This window comes from Peromyscus eremicus, chromosome 8b, assembly GCF_949786415.1.
Source record: "Peromyscus eremicus chromosome 8b, PerEre_H2_v1, whole genome shotgun sequence".
Classification (NCBI taxonomy): domain Eukaryota; kingdom Metazoa; phylum Chordata; class Mammalia; order Rodentia; family Cricetidae; genus Peromyscus; species Peromyscus eremicus.
This window is the reverse complement of record NC_081424.1, coordinates 53487702-53504658: the sequence shown is the minus strand read 5'-3', so window position 1 is coordinate 53504658 and position 16957 is coordinate 53487702. Positions and strand designations below refer to the sequence as shown.

The 16957-nt window shown below is 47.1% G+C and overlaps 1 protein-coding gene across 1 annotated transcript in view; it reads right to left on the bottom strand.

Moving 5' to 3' along the window:
- Nucleotides 1–16957, bottom strand: part of Zdhhc14 (zinc finger DHHC-type palmitoyltransferase 14) — a 260731-nt gene that overhangs the window by 85957 nt on the left and 157817 nt on the right. The window lies entirely within an intron of this gene.

Here is a 16957-nt window from a genome sequence, read left to right as displayed (position 1 = left end):
CCTGCTCATGAGTAGTAGAGTCACCTGGCTCACCCCTCAGTAGGAGTAGATTTCTTACTCTGTGCCTTGCCCAGACCTGCCCTGGCTGCCTCCCATGTTTCACCTCTCACGGCTTCTGCCTCCACCTCTGTTTCAGCCTCAGGGACACCCGAGCTGAGCCCTCAATATGGACCCCTCATCTCTAGCTTTTCCATAATGACTTCTCAGCCTTTGGCATGACTCTCTTCCAAAGTCCGACTCTGAAATCCCGACCTTACCGCAGAGCAGGATGCTTATTCCTTTCAAACCTTGCGAGACCACCTGGATTCCAGACCTTTTCCCTCTCTCTGGTTCTTACAGAACCCCATCACCCTACAACCCCAGTTCAGCACAGCAACCAAGACGAAAACTGAGCAAGCAGGCATGATGTGCATGCGTGTGTACGTACGTACGTACGTACGTGTGTGCATGTGTGCATGTGTGCGTGTTTGTGTGTGTGTGTGAGCTCTTCCATTTCCCCTCCATCTCTCCAGCTGTATAAAATGAGAATAATGTTATACATTGCTCATACACGTGTCATACACTGATACACATATGTCAGTGCCTGACATACAGCAGCAAGTGCTATATAAATGTGAGTCCCTTCCTTTCTTTCCCTGGACTGCCTTCTTGACTGCTGATGTCTGCCCTGAGCAGCTACGTCCTGTCACACACTCCTCAGGCTCATGCATTATTGCCTTTCTCTCTGTACACCTCCACCAGCAGCCACAGGACTCTCATCTGGATTTTCATATTCTGAAATAAAGGCTCCCCATTTCCAGGGGCAAGACACATGCTTCACATCACCCCAAATCTAGCCCAGATTTGTTCTTTTCTAGATTTTTTCCTGTTTAATCTCTCTTGATCTTCTCTTAGGCTCATTCTTCTCAGTCCTCACCAGTACAGCTGACATTACCACCATCAGCCCCCTGTGTGGTTTCCCCATTAGGAGACATGGAGCCACACTGTAAGATGATTATATTGTCCAATTTCTAGGACTGCCTATCCATGAAAAGTTACTTCGCCACAGTGCAGAGGCTACAAGCAGTCCTTGTTGGCATTCTTGTGCGTGTGTGCATGTGTATGTGTATGCATGGATGGGTGTATATGTGGGTGTGTGTTCATACATGTTTGTGTGTACACAAGGGGATAGAGGCCAGAGACTGACACAGTGTCTTCTTCAGTCACTCTAATTTGGGGGAGAGACAGGGTCTCTGGCTGACCCTAGAGCTCACCAAGTGTCTAGGCTGGCTTGTCAGTATGCCCCAGGGATCCTTCTGTCTCTGTCTTCCTATGGCTGGGGTTATAAGAATGCACCACTGTGCCTTGCTTTTTAGATGGGTGCAGGGGATCAAACGCACGTCCTCACGCTAGTGCAGTCAGGACTTGTCAACTGAGCCCCAGCAGTACTTCCCACCTTCATTTTAAGGATTTCTGTGCTTTCTCAGGTGTGTGCAACTCTCCCACATTCCACCCAGAGACAGGTCTCTTGATTCTTCTATTAAAGTTTTAAATTACTATTGCTTATGTGTACAGGAACTCTGCCTGCATGTATGTCTGTGTACCCACGTATGCACAGTGCCTGCAGAGCCCAGAAGAGGGAGTCAGATCCCCTGGAAATGAAGCTACAGACAGCAGACAGTCGTGACCCACCATGTCAATGCTGGGAATTGAATCCAGGTCCTCTGGAGGAGCAGCCAGTGTTCTTAACTGCTGAGGCATTTCCAGCCCCAATTCTTTTATTTACCTAAGACAGGGACAAGCTTAAATGGGTGAACTGGTGGTAACTGGTTTCTCAACTAAACAGTCAGAATATCTTCATTAAATATCATGAGATTTTTTAATACCACATAAATGAGAAGTGTTCTGTGCTCAATCTGCAGTTTCATTACAGGTCTTAACCCAAGAGTGTCCAGTCACAGGACAGATGGTGATACCGCAGGATGGACCGGGAGTTAGAGGACCTCCTGTTCATATCCAGCCATGATTACATATGCAGATCATTTGCCACCAATTTACTCTCTTTTTCCTTTTCTAAGAACTCCACCTTACTGTTTGCATTCATGGGGCCATTACCAGAGATGGCACCAAAATCTTGCCATGTGCCTGTAAATGAGTCTTTTTTTTTTTCTAGAAGGAGAAAGGTGCATCCAAATTGTCTGAACTTGCTTTTGAGTTGCTTAAGGCACAGGTGCAGTAGAGACAGGGCCCTGAGAGTCAGCCCTGTGACTGCCACCTGCTCTGTCAGGGCCTCTCCTAAGACAATGACAACCCAGCCTGAGGGAGGAAGTCACACGCTCATGCACATGCTGCTGGCTGTGTTACAGTGCAGGGTCCCCCTCTACTTGTAGCTCAGATGAGGGTGTCGAGCACAGAGGCCTAGGTTCTTGACTGGCATTGATCATAGAGGGGTTTGTGAGGTCAAAATCTGCAAGGCTGGTCCTCTCCAGGCAGACCTGTGGCTGGGTGGTCATTCCTTCCCCATTGTCCCTAAGGTTCCCAAGAGATTTTCTGTTTATAAGATGCATCTGTATCTATACAACAGACCCCAGGAAGGTGACCCTTTGAGATGTGACTCTTGCAGTTGTTAATTCTGCAGGGAGGCTTGGCTGCCTGTGGATCTGTAGACAAGGAAGAAGACCCCAAGGGGGAATGCATCAGTCTAGAGGTTCTGGAAGTGTGGCCTCCAGACCTGGGACTTGCTAGAGAGGCAGACTTCTCCCTGACAGCCCCCAAACCTTCCCCTCCCCGCCACACGCACATACACATGTGGAGCTGGAAGACAACTTTCGCTGTCATTTCTCAGATGTCATTCACTTTAGTGTTTTAGACAGGATCTTAAATTTACCAAGCAGTCTGGGCAGGTGGACTGTCTGTCTCTGTCTTCTCAGTTCTAGGATTATAAGCATTTACCACCATGCCTACCTTGAGGGAAAAAATGTGAGTGCTTGTGTGCACATATGGTATATGTATGTATACCACATGCATGCAGTACCTCTGAAGGCCAGAAGAGGGTATCATCATCAAGAACTGGAATTACATAGGTTGCTGTGAGCTGCCACCTTGTTTCTGGGCAGTTACCCTGGGTCTCCTGAAAAGCAGGTAGTGTTCCTAACTGCTGAGCCATCTCTTTTAGCCCCAGATGCCCAGATTTTTATACATAGGTTCTGGGGAATTAAACTCGGATACTCATGCCTGCCAGTCAAACACTTTACCAACTGAGACATCACCCTAGCCTGTGATCTGTGTCTAACAAGCCCTCTGGGTGGTTCTGTCTTATACATAGGTTTAGAACCGCTGATCCAGTCAAACGGCCCGGAATTTAACCATATTAATGAACAATAATGTTGAATTTGCTTAGATACATTAGACAGTCCCATTGTTTGTAACTTTATAATATCAGAAGAACTACACAAACAAAAAGAAGAAACTTGTCAAGAGTACAATTGGCTGTCATCACGGTGTCTGCTACCCAGCAAACACTCAATAAACAAGGGTTGAATGAGTGAGTGGACCACGGCATGAATGAAGGAAACAAACGGTGAACTTAAACCATTCTTCCTCCCCTGGCTGCTCAGCCTGAAGCTAATGAAGCAAGTGGTCCCATTGGCTATTATCTCCTGTAATTAAAAGAACCGCATTAGCTGCCTTAGGATGCAGCAGATGTCTTGGAGTTGGAGGAATGAACACAGCGAGTGACTCGGGGTCTGCAGAAACATCTGCTCTCCCGTGCACCAATGTCAGCGCTCGACAGCTCTGCCCTTGAAGCCGGATTGTAGTCTTGATACAAAACCCGACTTCAGAGGGCAATGGAAGGACACATCTTGGGGGGGGGTTCTTCAAGTCCAGTGACATGCCTGTGTACCATACCTAAGCATCACAGGGTGAGGTGAGCAAGACCTCTCCCCCTGCCTAACCCCTGTGTTGAGTGCAAGAGTCTGGCTTAAAACTCAGGCACACTAAGCATTGAGAGATGGCCAGTGACTGCACTGTCTGCTCACCCTCTGCGTGTTCCTCATCTTACCCTCAAGGATAAAACCCCCACAAAAATCATTCCTCCCAGAGTTTCCTTCAAGTAATACAAAACAAGGCAGATAAGTATGGGAGATATGGATAAATATCTAGTGAAAAATCTTGGTGCAGGTTGGGTATGGTGGCACATGCCTTTAATCCCAGTACTCTGAAGGCAGAGGCAGGTAGATCTCTGTGAGTTTGAGGCCAGCCTGGCCTACAGAGTGAGTTCCAGGACATGCAATGACCACTAGTCATATGTGTCTATTCTGCCAGACACTTAAAATGTGGCTGGTCCAAAATGAAATGTCTTGTAAATATGCATCCAGTTTTGAAGACTCAGTTAAAAAGAGAAAGAGAATAAAGTATTATATTAGTGTTTTTAATATTAAATACACAGTGGAGTGATATTTTGGATGTAAATGAAATATTAAAATTAACTTTGTTCATTACCTAAATTTGAAAAAAAAATCTCAGTAGAAAAAAGTAGGCAATAGGTCACATGGCTTGATTCTATCTCTAGAGAGAGCACACTGCTCTATACACTGCAAGTGGGCTGTGTTTAAGTGTTGGGAAAGCCACAGAGTTGGCTGTTTGGTCTGTTGGCTTCTATTGAGTGTAAAAGACAACTCACAAGACCTGTTGAACTTCATGTTTCTATCCTTAAATGGGAACAGATTTTTTTAATGTATATATTCCAAGTGTGGTGGTTTAAAAGAACATGTTCCCCATAGGAAGTGGCACTATTTAGGAGGTATAGCCTTGTGGGAAGAAGTGTGTCACTGTGGGGGCGGGCTTTAAGGTCTCAAATGCTCAAGCTATGCCCAGTGTGGGACACAGTTCACTTCCTGTTGCCTGTGGATCAATATGTAGAACTCTCAGCTCCTTCTCCAGCACCATGTCTGCTTGCACGTGGCCATGCTTCCTGCCATGAAGATAATGTACTAACACTCTGAAACTGTAAGCCAGACATGATTAATGTTTTCCCTTTATAAGAATTGCCATGGTCATGGTATCTCTACACAGCAGTAGAAACCCTACTGAGACACCAGGGCTGGAGATATTTCAGACAATAAATTAATGAGTGCACACTAGTGGGGCTAGAGTTTAATCTACAGCACCCACGTAAACAAACTGGCACAGTTCTGCTCACTTGTAATCCCAGCAACTGTGGAGGCAGAGACAGGCAGACCCCTGGGCTTTGGTGGAGAGCCGAGGAGGTAAGCTCCAGGCCAAGTGAGAGAGCCTGTCATGAAAAATAGGTGGGTAGATCCTGAGGAACCACATTCAAGATTGACCTCTAGCTTACACACACACACATACACACGCACACGCACACGCGCACACACACACACACACGCACACACACACGCACACGCGCACATGCACGCGCGCACACACACACACACACACACAAGTGTGCACCAGCATACACATAAAAAATACATGCATCCACCAACAAGGAGAAGCACACACTCTAAACTATAATAGCATGTAAAGTAACTTGGCGTGTATCTGCTTAGATTTCCTTCTAGAGAGCGGTCACCTATAGCTTTCATATAAACAGTCTTCCCTTATGTTGGTCTATGTGAGCTCAAAGCCTTTCATTGGTGCTTTGGAAGGTAAATCTCGAGAAAGGAAAATCGAGGAATCTTTTTTCCTTAGCCCTTGTAGGACGGCCCATGTATTCCCAGATCCCACCACCTTGAGCCCCACTGTCCCCTCTCTCTGGGTAGCCTCTTGCCTCCGAGTGTGGGACACAGTGATTCCCAGGGTGCTCACAACCAGCTGTGGATCATACGTTGGACACTAGCACTCACGTGCTCAGGCGGCAATGCTTAACCCCAGAACTCATCTATCCAAAGCAGAGTTCATCTGTAAGCTGTCAGGACCCCACCTAAGGGGCATCAGCCCTCCTCTCCAGTATGAGACTCCAGAGAAGACAGGACAGAGGTCACTGGGAAGTAAGTGGAGCATTGGTTCAGTTTAGAGTTTTACGAGTGTGGCAGAGATTTGGTGAGGGCAGAGCTGATGTGGACCCCACAGACAACACCTCACGGATTTAGAGTTGTTGGTAAGGAGTGACTCTGGAGTATCTGAGCACTTAAATGGCATAAGGGCATCTGTGGGGATGAGGATCCTTGTCCAAACTGTAGCCAGCTCTTTTCAACACTCTTCTCAACTAGGTCCTAACAGCTGGGCTTCTGTGTCATTTCTGCACTGTGTCCTATTTAGCAGGAATCCTGCTAGGCCAGGTTAGCCAGAAAACCCCCTCCCAGTATGTGGTAACTCGCTGTCTGATTGACTCTATCCACCCACAGGAAATACTCATTACCCTGGCCTGACTGGCACTAGCGTCCTGACAGGCTGGTTTAGTCAGGATACCCCCTCTACCCCGATCTTTTTTTCTACCTGATGACTCCAACTCTGCTCCTCAGACAGGAATTCCCACTTTTCTTCAGTGTGAGTGGAACGGATCCCCGAAGTCTCCTCCCCACTGCAAACCACACCGAGTCTCTGTTTCCTCTCCTTACTTTGAATGAAGCTGGCCTGAGAGTTTCAACAATGCCCTGACGTGTTTGCTTGGACGACAACAGAAAAAATCAGGGAGAGATGAGTATTTTGCTTGGTTAAGTCTGAGCCCACCTCTCCATCCACAAAGCCATGGGTGCTCATTAGGAGATACTGCATAGAACAAGGGGCAGCTCCCTGTCTGTTAGGACCCCAGGCTTCTCTGGTCGATGCCTCTGCTTCTCTGTGACAAGTGTTTAGTACTTCCTTCTACCATGCTGGACCTACCTTCTCCAGACAGACAGACAGGCAGATGTACGCATGCACACATGCACACACACGCCACGTCATCTTCACACCCACTCGCCTTGGTCCACTCTCTCTGTCCTCACAGATGCCATGACTTCCTTTTTTATTCCTGAGCTGCCAGGCACAATATTTCTGCATGTGGGAGAGAAAAGCCTTGCTTTCCAGCACAAAGAGCCTGCTGGCTCTGCTGACCAGTCTCCTGAAGGGCGTTGTGCCCTGGAGAACCAGCCTCATCTCTCTCCTCCTCACTCCTGGGCACCAGCAATCACATCATTGTTCCAGGGCATCTCTGCCCAACATGCTGCCCTGCTGATACCTGGGTAAGTCTTATCCTTGGCTTCCCAAGAAAGCCTCCCTGACTGACTCGGTCCTCCACTCAGAAAGGCTATTGTTTTTCCTACCTTGCCTTTTCCTCTCAAACACACTAGTTAAAACACTAATGACAGTCATATCTAGTGAGTCATTTAAATATCTTACTTCTTTTACAGAATCTGTGGTTTGTTTGTTGAATTTACATGAGTGTGCGTGCAGCTCTGCATTTTAAAATGGGCAAAATACAGAGTTCTCTCTGTGTATGAGCAGCTGAAGAGGCCGAGTAACATGAAGTGTGTCAGTTCCAGATTTTCAGTTAAGCCAAAGAGATAGGGTTGACTTTAGAACAATTGTGCCGGGGTGGGTCCTTGCACTTAGTAGGTCTACTTAGCAGACAACAAAATCGAGGCTCAAGGAAATCATCACATTTCTCAAAGTTACAGAATGGGATTCAGGAACAGTGAATTTGTCTACAGATCTCTTGCTCAGGATCAAGCATTTTGCTAATAAAAATAAACAGACTTGGGGATCCATATAGCACTATCCAAAGACAAGGCAAGTACTACTATGGTTATGCATGTAAGATATATGTAAGTGTTCATGTGGCTGTGTGCACAAAGGTGTGCAGATGAAGGCCAGAGCTCATGGTGGGCGCCTGCCTCAATTGTTCTCCACTTTCTTTCTTTTTAGTCAGGGTCTCTCTGAACCTAGACTTCTCCGATTGGCTAGACAGGCTGGCCAATGAGCATCAGGGATCTGCCTGCCCTGCCTCCCTCTCTGCCCAGTGCTGGTGTTGTAGGCTTACATTGCTGCAGTACCCAGCTCTTTACGCGGGTGCTGGGGATCCGAACTCAGGTCCTCACGCTTGAGTGGCCGGCACTTTTCCAACCGAGCCGTCTCAATGATAGAGAACACGCGGCTATCTCCCAGCACTGCAGGCAGGGAGGTTCTTCAGGGCCAAACGCTCAATAGCGTTAGCTGGACTCCTGAAAACACTCCGTCCTGAGGTTTCACATGGAGGAGATGCTGACAGTTGGAAAGTAAGGTGGATAGGGGCAATCGAAGGGCTGTGTTTCTCAGAGTTCCAATGACTCGCCGGCCACCTTGGTAAAGTTCATGCAGATTCTGCCTGAGAAGTGGGTCGGGCCTGAGACTGCATTCTCAAAGCTCCTGGCTGACTCTGATGATGCTCCCCCTATCCCCCCACCCCACTATGTATAGTAGTGAGTGCTAGTTTGTTTCTGAGGCCAAGGAGTCTGTAACAGAGAGGAATGAAACACTTAGCTTTGGTGTCAGACCTTAGCATGGGGTCCTCTGTGAGCAAGAGGCTCAGCTGACTCATTCACACACTACAAGAGTTGTCCTGGATGTGGGACATCCATGACAGTGGGGGTGTTCTACAACTCAGAGCACCAACTTGACTAGGAACTCTGATGGGAGGGGACAGTCACAGAAAGAACTATTACCACAGGGAAGTCTGGAATCCTCAGCCTTCCTAGTGCCCCTGGCTGGCAGGTGGGCCTTGGACTCCCACTGTCATACTCCAGACCACTTGCTGACTGACCATGCTCTTGAGCCACATGTGGTCCCCTCTGTCCCTTCCACACCACGTCTTTCTCTGCTTACATCATGGCTCCCTCTATTCCATGAACACGAATTTCCCACCCTGACTATTGTATCATTCTTCCTCCCTTCCCTGGTTCTGTGGATGAGAACAGGGTGGGTTTTACAGCACACTTCTGTTGCCCAGCAAAGCCTGTCAGCATTGCTGGAGGACCACACTGGGCTGACTTCACACTACATGTCAAGACAGTGAATTTGGTTTAAAACCAAGAGAGCCTTCCCCTCATCCAATACGAACTAATATTGCTTTTACAGAGTAGTTGACCAATTCACCCTAAAGAACACCATCTATACTGTGTGCAAGTGAAATCTCAGCCTCTGTTGAGAGAGAGAGATTCAGATCTAGGATTGGTGGTCCAGACTTGTAATCTCACCTACTAAAGAGGCTCAGGAAGGAAGATGGAAAGTACAAGGCCAGCCTAGACTACAGAGTGAGTTCAAAGCCAGCCTGAGTAACTCTGTTGAGACTATGTCTCAAAAAAGTAGAAAGACCTAGGGATGTAGCTCAGTGTTTGAGCATTTGGCTAGCATGTGTGAGGACCTAGGTTCAATGCCCAGTCTCACAGGAGAGAATGGAGGAGAGAATGGAGGAGAGGAGGGAGCAGAGGAGGGAGGGGAAGAGGGAGGAGGACAGAAGGAGAGGGGAGCAACAGATATTGATCTAGGATGGGGACACTGTGACAACTGGAATATCTATGTAGACTGAGGGGTTTGGACTTTTCAGCTCAGCTCGGTGTGAGAACAAGAGTAACCTCCTGTCTCTTGTCTCATGCCTGGAGGGAAAGGCAACTTGCCTTCTGACACAGGAAGTTATCTGGAGGATGGAGAAGATGGTTGCATAACAAGGATCCATGAAAGAGATGAGCGGCCAGATGGTTTTCTGCAGCAACCCGTAGAAGTCCACTCTGAGCACTCATTATACAGAACAGCCTTCAGAATAAGCAAACACGCATGAACCAGACTCGGAGTTCAAGTCCAGCACTTGCCTCTGTCCCATGGGAAGAAGAGGAAGTGAGGCAGGCTTCCTTCTACACATGCCCTGGGTGGAAACCACACATCCTTCCAAATCCATGGGAAAACAAAATCCTGCCTCCTTCTTCTCTCTAGAACTAGACTCTGAAAACCTTGTGGCATTTACCCCAAATACCATAATATTGAGCTGTGACATCTGGTTCCCAGTTCTCCTCGGCTGGGATTTACTGAGAGACGATCAAGAATTTTGACACTCTGGGACTCCACCCTACATTCATGTGGGAGACTGGCTGCCTATCCTTCCCTGGCATCTGCACACACCAGATCATTCTAGAATTTTCCCAAAAACAGTGAGTCCAGTTTTCCCCTCTTTTCTGCCCAGTGTGCTGTTTCCTTCAAAAGCTTTTGTCCCTCCCAGAAATTATTTCCGATATGATGAACTGGCTATGCATGGCCTAAGCTCCATACAAACATGTACACCGCAGGAGCATCCCCACCACACAACATAGCCAGGATCCTTAGGCAGCTCCCAGAGGGCAACAGGGTTGTCTAGTCCGCCTTTAGCACTTCATTCTCTGCCCACTCAGCACAGGGCCTTAGGAGCTTAAAGACGCCCCAGAACCTATGTCTGAGTTGTGGCTAGGATGGAGGATGTCGGCTCAGGAGACAGGAAAGCTAGGTGATGCTGCCAGTCTGTGGGGAGAGAGAATTCAGTCCAGGGGAAGGGAAGTCCTACCTGCTTGAGCAAACCCAGAAATGTCCCATCTAAGTCCTGGCTCCTTGGGTTCAAGATGGAGGCAGGATTTGAAAGCAGCTAAGAGTGTAGGGAGTGATGTCTTATGGACCTGCGCTGGTCTCACAGCTCAAGTTACTTTCTTGTCCTCACACATAAAGTAGGGACGTTACTGTCATCTGGACATGAGAAGAGGGGCGGGGGGGGGGGGGGGGAGTGCTGCGTGCGCTGAGAGGCTATGTGGGAAAACCCAGCTCAAAGCCGACACAAGTGAAGCATCCAATATAAAAGGTACAAGAACATCGTCTTGCCTGTTGGTCAGGGTTAGCAAGCCAACTGCACAAAGACACAGGACGAGCACAAAGAATGTTCCAGTTGCTGGGCCCAGATAAGTTCTTGAGCTGGTTCATAGAAGAAACCATCCAAGAGCTTTCCAGCTGGTATCCCGGGGGCCCTGGCAAGAACTGGGCAGAGAGAATCAGGAAGGTGGAAGGAACCTCACGGACTCTGGACAGAGCTCTGGGACCTGTCGAGTGTTTAGGGGATGCTGAAATGATTCTTGTAGACAGAAACTACAGGAAAGGTGAATTGTGGGGACTTGGGAGGCCACTAGGAAGGTAAGACCTGAGGGGATAGCAAAAAAAAAAAAAAAAAAAAAAAAAAAAGTTGCTTTCTAAGAATTGGTGAAAGATCATCAAAATAGTCACCCATGACCCCTGCCATGTGGAGCCTACCAATTTGTGTCTCTCTAACAGAATAACTGGTATGTAGTACACAGAGCGCCAGCATATGGTGTGGAGGATTTCATCGCAGATCAATTACAGCCAATGTAGTAGTCATTAAGCAAATAAATAAATACGTAAACGAAGCGAGCATATTTTAGGCCATTTTTTCCGGCAGATATTATCAACAGATCCAAGCAGCCCCATGGGAAACTAACAGTGGCTGAAAGAGCGCCAAAGCACCCCTAAGTCACGTGATCAACAATGCAATCACCAATAAAGTTTGTCTCTGTCGAAACAGCCGTTCTGGGGCTGGGGTTATGGCTCGGTGGGTAAAGCACCTACCATACAAGTGCGAGGCCTTGAGTTCAGATCCCCAACACCTGTGTAAAAAGCTCAGCACAGCCATAAAGCTGACAGACACGGGCTGAGTGAGGGCGTCTACTCTCAGGAGACACGCACTGGTCGGTCATTATAAAAGTATTTGGCCAGCACTGTGCTAGTAAACTGACTTCCTAAAACCAAACAAACAAAAAACCAGGGGGTGGGGCAGGGAGGAGAAGACCAGTCATGGCGGTGCACGGTGTGCACAATGCATGTGGTGGTGCATGTCTGCAATTCTGGTACAGGGAAAGTGAACTTTGGGTTCAGTGAGAGACCTTGATTCAAAAAATAAGGAGGGAGATATCCTCTGAGCTACACACACACACACACACTTACTTAAAAAAAAAGTAATTCTGAAAGGAAATTTACAATGGGTATTTCATAGTATTAAAGAGCCTTCATAAAAACTTAGTTTCAAATTTTATGCAGAAAAGAAATTACTACAATAAAACAACTTTAGTCCAAGTAATAAAAATGAAAATGGAAAACATTAGAAACAGCTCAATGGTAATAGAGAAAATTGGCTACAGTCTTTAATTGGCAAACAGTGCTCCCAGGAACATCCCGCCCCAGTGCTGGGGATTGAATCCAGAGTCTTGTAGATGATAGAGAGCATCTTGTCATTGGGTACATCCCTAGCTCAGAAATTAATTTCTTTAGCAAAATCCACTGGTGTCCCTAAATTCCAGAGAAAGTGTTTCTGTTCTTAAACACAGACTAACAATGTCACTGGAGAACAATTCCACCAAGCCAAACTGGTGGCCAGCCCTTTCAGTGGCCCTGGGAAACTCACGGGGGTAGCTCACCCAGGAGGGTGCAGAACTGGGCTGCTGGCCCGCTGGAGCTTCCCGCTTTAGGGTGGTGCTGGACTTCCTAACACACTCACCTATAGAACTAACACTTGATGGATGGTTTAGTCAAATGAGGGAGGAGATTTGGAAGGAGGAAAAAGAAAAATGGCAGAGGGAGAGAAGTGGAGATGGAGACTAGGCTTGGGTATGTGAATACAGGTGGCCCAGGTAGGCAGTGAGAGGTACAGAGTGGATCCCCTCAGGGGATCACTCCCCTCCATCTTCTCCTCACACCCAGAACATCCTATCCTAGGTAAACACTCTCCCACTGAGCTATGTCCCCAGCCCTGTGAATGTATTAAAGCCCACCAGCTTCCTTAGATCTGATCCCACCGCTGTTCAGCGATGGATTGACCTCACCCTTAATATTTGGGTGACTGTGCCTTTGGAAGAATTTCTTCATCTTGCTTTGGGAGTCAACAGGCCAGGTTCGCAGGGCCTGTCTGTCTCCTACTGTCTGCAAGGATGCTCCTGGTCTTGTCAGCTGTGGGACCATGGAGAGGGTGGGCAGAGATGTCTCCAGGGAGTGTAGGGCAGAGCTGGGTCTGTGTGGTTCTCTATTTCCATCACAGGAAGACCTGTCTCTAGTCGAAAGGAATCACTTCAGCCCTGACGTTTGTAGGACAGTGTGTCAGCCACGGATTGTTTGTTTTCTAATTCCAAATTAGTCACTTGGCATCAGATTGCTCTTGGATGACCTAAAGCTGTGGGGTTTCCAAGGAAGTCTGAAAATGACCTTTACATGACCTTCCCTGGACCCCTGCTGCTCCTTAATGCCTTTGTTTTGCAACCTAAGTTATTGGGAACATTTTTATGAAGAAGGAACCTCATGGCATTCTTAAGAGCCCCTGAACAGGCTCTGAAGCCTGAGCACTCTTAGATACCCATGCCTTTGCAGAAGCCTGGGGGTGAGGGTAGGGGTGGGGTGGGGAGGCTATTCAAATCCTCGGCAAACCTTCAATAATCATGTGGCTGTTAGCAGGCTTTTCTACGCACAGCAGTACTATAAGCAGGTAATTACAATTAATAACAATAATACAGTTTTTAAATCTAAATTTTCATGTTCTTTCTCCAGCCAGATAGCACAAAATAAATATTAAGGTTTCATCAGAAACATAATCTTATTTTCCAAAGCCAAGAGTATACAGGAGTCCTGAGCAAGAATCACAGCCATGAGGAGGGAAACCATGTGCCTGAACACCCGCCACGCCCCCCCAAGCCTGGGGAGGTACAGGGCCCAGCTCTGCCTTTAATCCCCTTCGCACTTTGGATAGCCTTTGGTGAGAACTCGTGTTTGCAGAAGGTAAAGATACAACTGGCTGGGAAAAGAGGAGAACTTAAAAAACAACAGGTAAAAATAACATAATTTACTGAGTGCCAGGGCCCTGGCAAATATCTCACAAGACCCACACCATTGCCCCTACTGTGTAGACAGAACACGGAGGGACAAGCTGAGAAAAGTGTGCCCTCATTTAAAGTTACGCAGCCAGAGAACGGGTGAGCTAGAGTACAAACCCACATCCCAGCAGTTTCTTCTACCCCTCCATATTCTCTTCTCTTTCCCTTACTTCCTCCCCTTAAAAAAAAAATCACATTATTGAACTATAATTTACAAACAACGGTGACCCATTGAAGTGTACAACCCAATAATTCTTCGTGCATTTATTGCATTGTACAGCCATCACCATTAGCTAAGTCACCTCAATTTTTTTTTTGTCACATCAGCCCTCCGCCTCACGTCAGGTATAATTAATTAACCTGCATTCTTACCTGTGTCCCAGGATTTCACTGCTCTCCTTTCTGTTTCTCAAGATCTGTCTTTTAGCTCTTAGGAAATATACTGAGTCCCACAATATGCAGTCTTGTGCGTGTGGCTTCTTTTGCTTAGCATCATGTTCCTGGTTCATACATGGCTTTTTAAAATTGGTAATAGGATTCTATTGCGAGGCGATACAATATGATAGTCATCAACTCACCCACTGATGGACCTGTGAGTTCTGCTCAGGTTCTGATCACCAGGTGCAGCAAGTTGGTATGAGGAAATGGATACTTTTATTTTTCTTGGCTATATACTTAGGAGTGGAGTTGCTGAGTCATGTGGTAACTGTGTTCAGCCTTTTCAAGAATTTTGAAGCACTGTTTTTCAAAACAGATATCCCATTTCCCATTGCCATCAGCAGTGAGTAAGCATTTCAGGTTTTCCACGTCCTTGCTAACATTTGCCATGATTGGTCAATTTTTGTTTTCAGAGTCACCCTGGGGGTGGGGGCTGTGGGCTCTTCATGTGGTTTTGATTCACATCCCCCCTAACGACAGAAGGGGTTGAGCCTCTTTTTCACGTCCTCCCCAGCTCTCCACAGATGATCTTTGGAAGTCAGTCTGCTATTGATTTTAATGATTCCTCTTGGTCTGTCTGTCTGTCTGTCTGTCTCTTTCATCATTAAGGAAAAGCTGTGCCAATGTTGTTGATCTTTGCAGAGAATTAACTTCTAGCCTCATTGATTTTTTTTCCCTGCGTTTCCCTCTGTTCTAGCCATTGGTTTCATCTCCAAACTTTATGAACTCCCCTGTCGCTGTTTGCCTTGAGTTTAGTTTGCTCTGCCTTTATAGTTTAAGATAAACACTTGGTCATTGATATTTTTAGTGTTTCACTTGGAATCGAGGTCATCCCTCTGAGGGAAATGGTAGTGTTCCTGGTTCACCAGGTCCTGGTAGGATTTCCTCACCTCTACCTTCAGCACTGGGGCTGGGGACAGAAGCATGTGGAAAGAATGCCACAGATGCCCAGACTTTACTCAACCTCTCCAAGTCTTTTGGGAATAGCGGCTCCCGACCTGCTGGATTCCGATGACCATTTCTGACATTTTTCTTTTTTCTTTTTGTTCTGTTTCAGTTGGTTTTCTTCCCTCCACAAGAAATCAAGTCTTGTTTGGGCTGATCCATCCCTCAATCTATCTCTCCTAGAGTCTCATAGAGTCATGGGACACAGTTCATTTTAAAAGATACTTAAGCCTCAACATACTGTGCCTCTGGGAATCTGCATGTACAGCAGAGAAGTCCAATAGCGCCCCCAATGCATCCCAGACATGCAAGGGAGGCAGGACACCCAGCCTTCATACCACTGCTCTGGCAGAGGCTCCTGCAGTGGCCCAGAGGGTCACAGCACACACTGTCTCACCTTCTGTGGGTTTCCATGAGGCAGAAGACTTTCCCGATGCACGCTGATTGAAATGGCCCAGACTACAAATCCAGCCTTCTCCTAAAGAGAATTGGCCCTAGCTTTTCCTCTCCTTGGGGATACAAAAAATGGGAGGGGACAATGGCTCCAGCTCTGGACTTCCTCTTATTGAAGCCCCTCTTTGGGGGGGTACACTCTCCTTGTTTGTAAAAGAGAGCAAGAATAACTTTATCTTCACAGAGTTACTTGGATGTGAGAAAAGTTCCGTGACAGTCACTACCATCCTTAAAAATGACTGAAGTCCTTATAGAAGGCTTGCAGTGTGTCCCAAGACACAGTGGCTAGAGAAGAGATTCCCCCCCCCCCCCCGACTTCTTTCTCTCTTCTTCTCAACCTCAGAAAACAAGTTGGTTGCAGAACAGCCGGTGGTACCATGGTATCCCAGCATCGAAGACAGCCTACCCCCTTCTACATGGCGGGAATGAAGGAAGGAGCAAAGGCTGAGAGAAGGACACAGCCCTACTTTGTCCTTGGGGGATGGGAGAGCATTTCTAGCCCTGGCTGCGCCTGTACCTGCTGGTGCCATGGCAAAGGGGCGTCTCTGCAGCTTGAGCGGAGGCTGCAAAGGGTCCCAGGGGAGAAATCCCTGCTGGGTGGCTTTTCCAGGCCTATTCTATACAATCACTTTGAGTCATCACAGGCCGACTGCCATCGTAACCAGACTTACTGGTGTGCCCCAGTGTGCGCCAGCAACCAAGCTACACAGCCACGAGACACACTGTTGAGAGCATTTACTCACAAGAAAAGTTTCAAACTTTGAAAGGGTGTTGTGATAGACATTAGGATGCTGTGAATTCTAGCTTCAGGCTTTAATTTCTAAGGAAAATAAAGCTGTGCATTTCAGCATACACTCCTGGTCTGTATCGCTGTGGTGTGTAAGGAAAGAAACCCCAGATCCTAGGCTGGATAAATAAGGCAGTCTAAGATGTAACTTTGCCTTGTATGGTGGCTTAATATTGATCATCAACTTAACAGGACCTAGAACCAGCCGAAAGACAAGCCTCTGGGGCTGTCTGTGACAGTGGTTCTCAGCCTTCCTAATGCTGCCACCTTTAATACAGTTCCCTGTGTGGTGTTGATTCCAACCATAAAATTATTTTCATTGCTACTTCACAACTGTAATTTTGCTACTGTTATGAATCATACTAGAAATAACTGTGCTTCCCAATGGTCTTAGGCAACCCCTGTGAAAGGGTCATTCGAACCCAAAGGGGTCGTGACCCACAGGTTGAGAATCACTGGTCTAATAAGGCAGCTTCTTGGGTAGATTAAT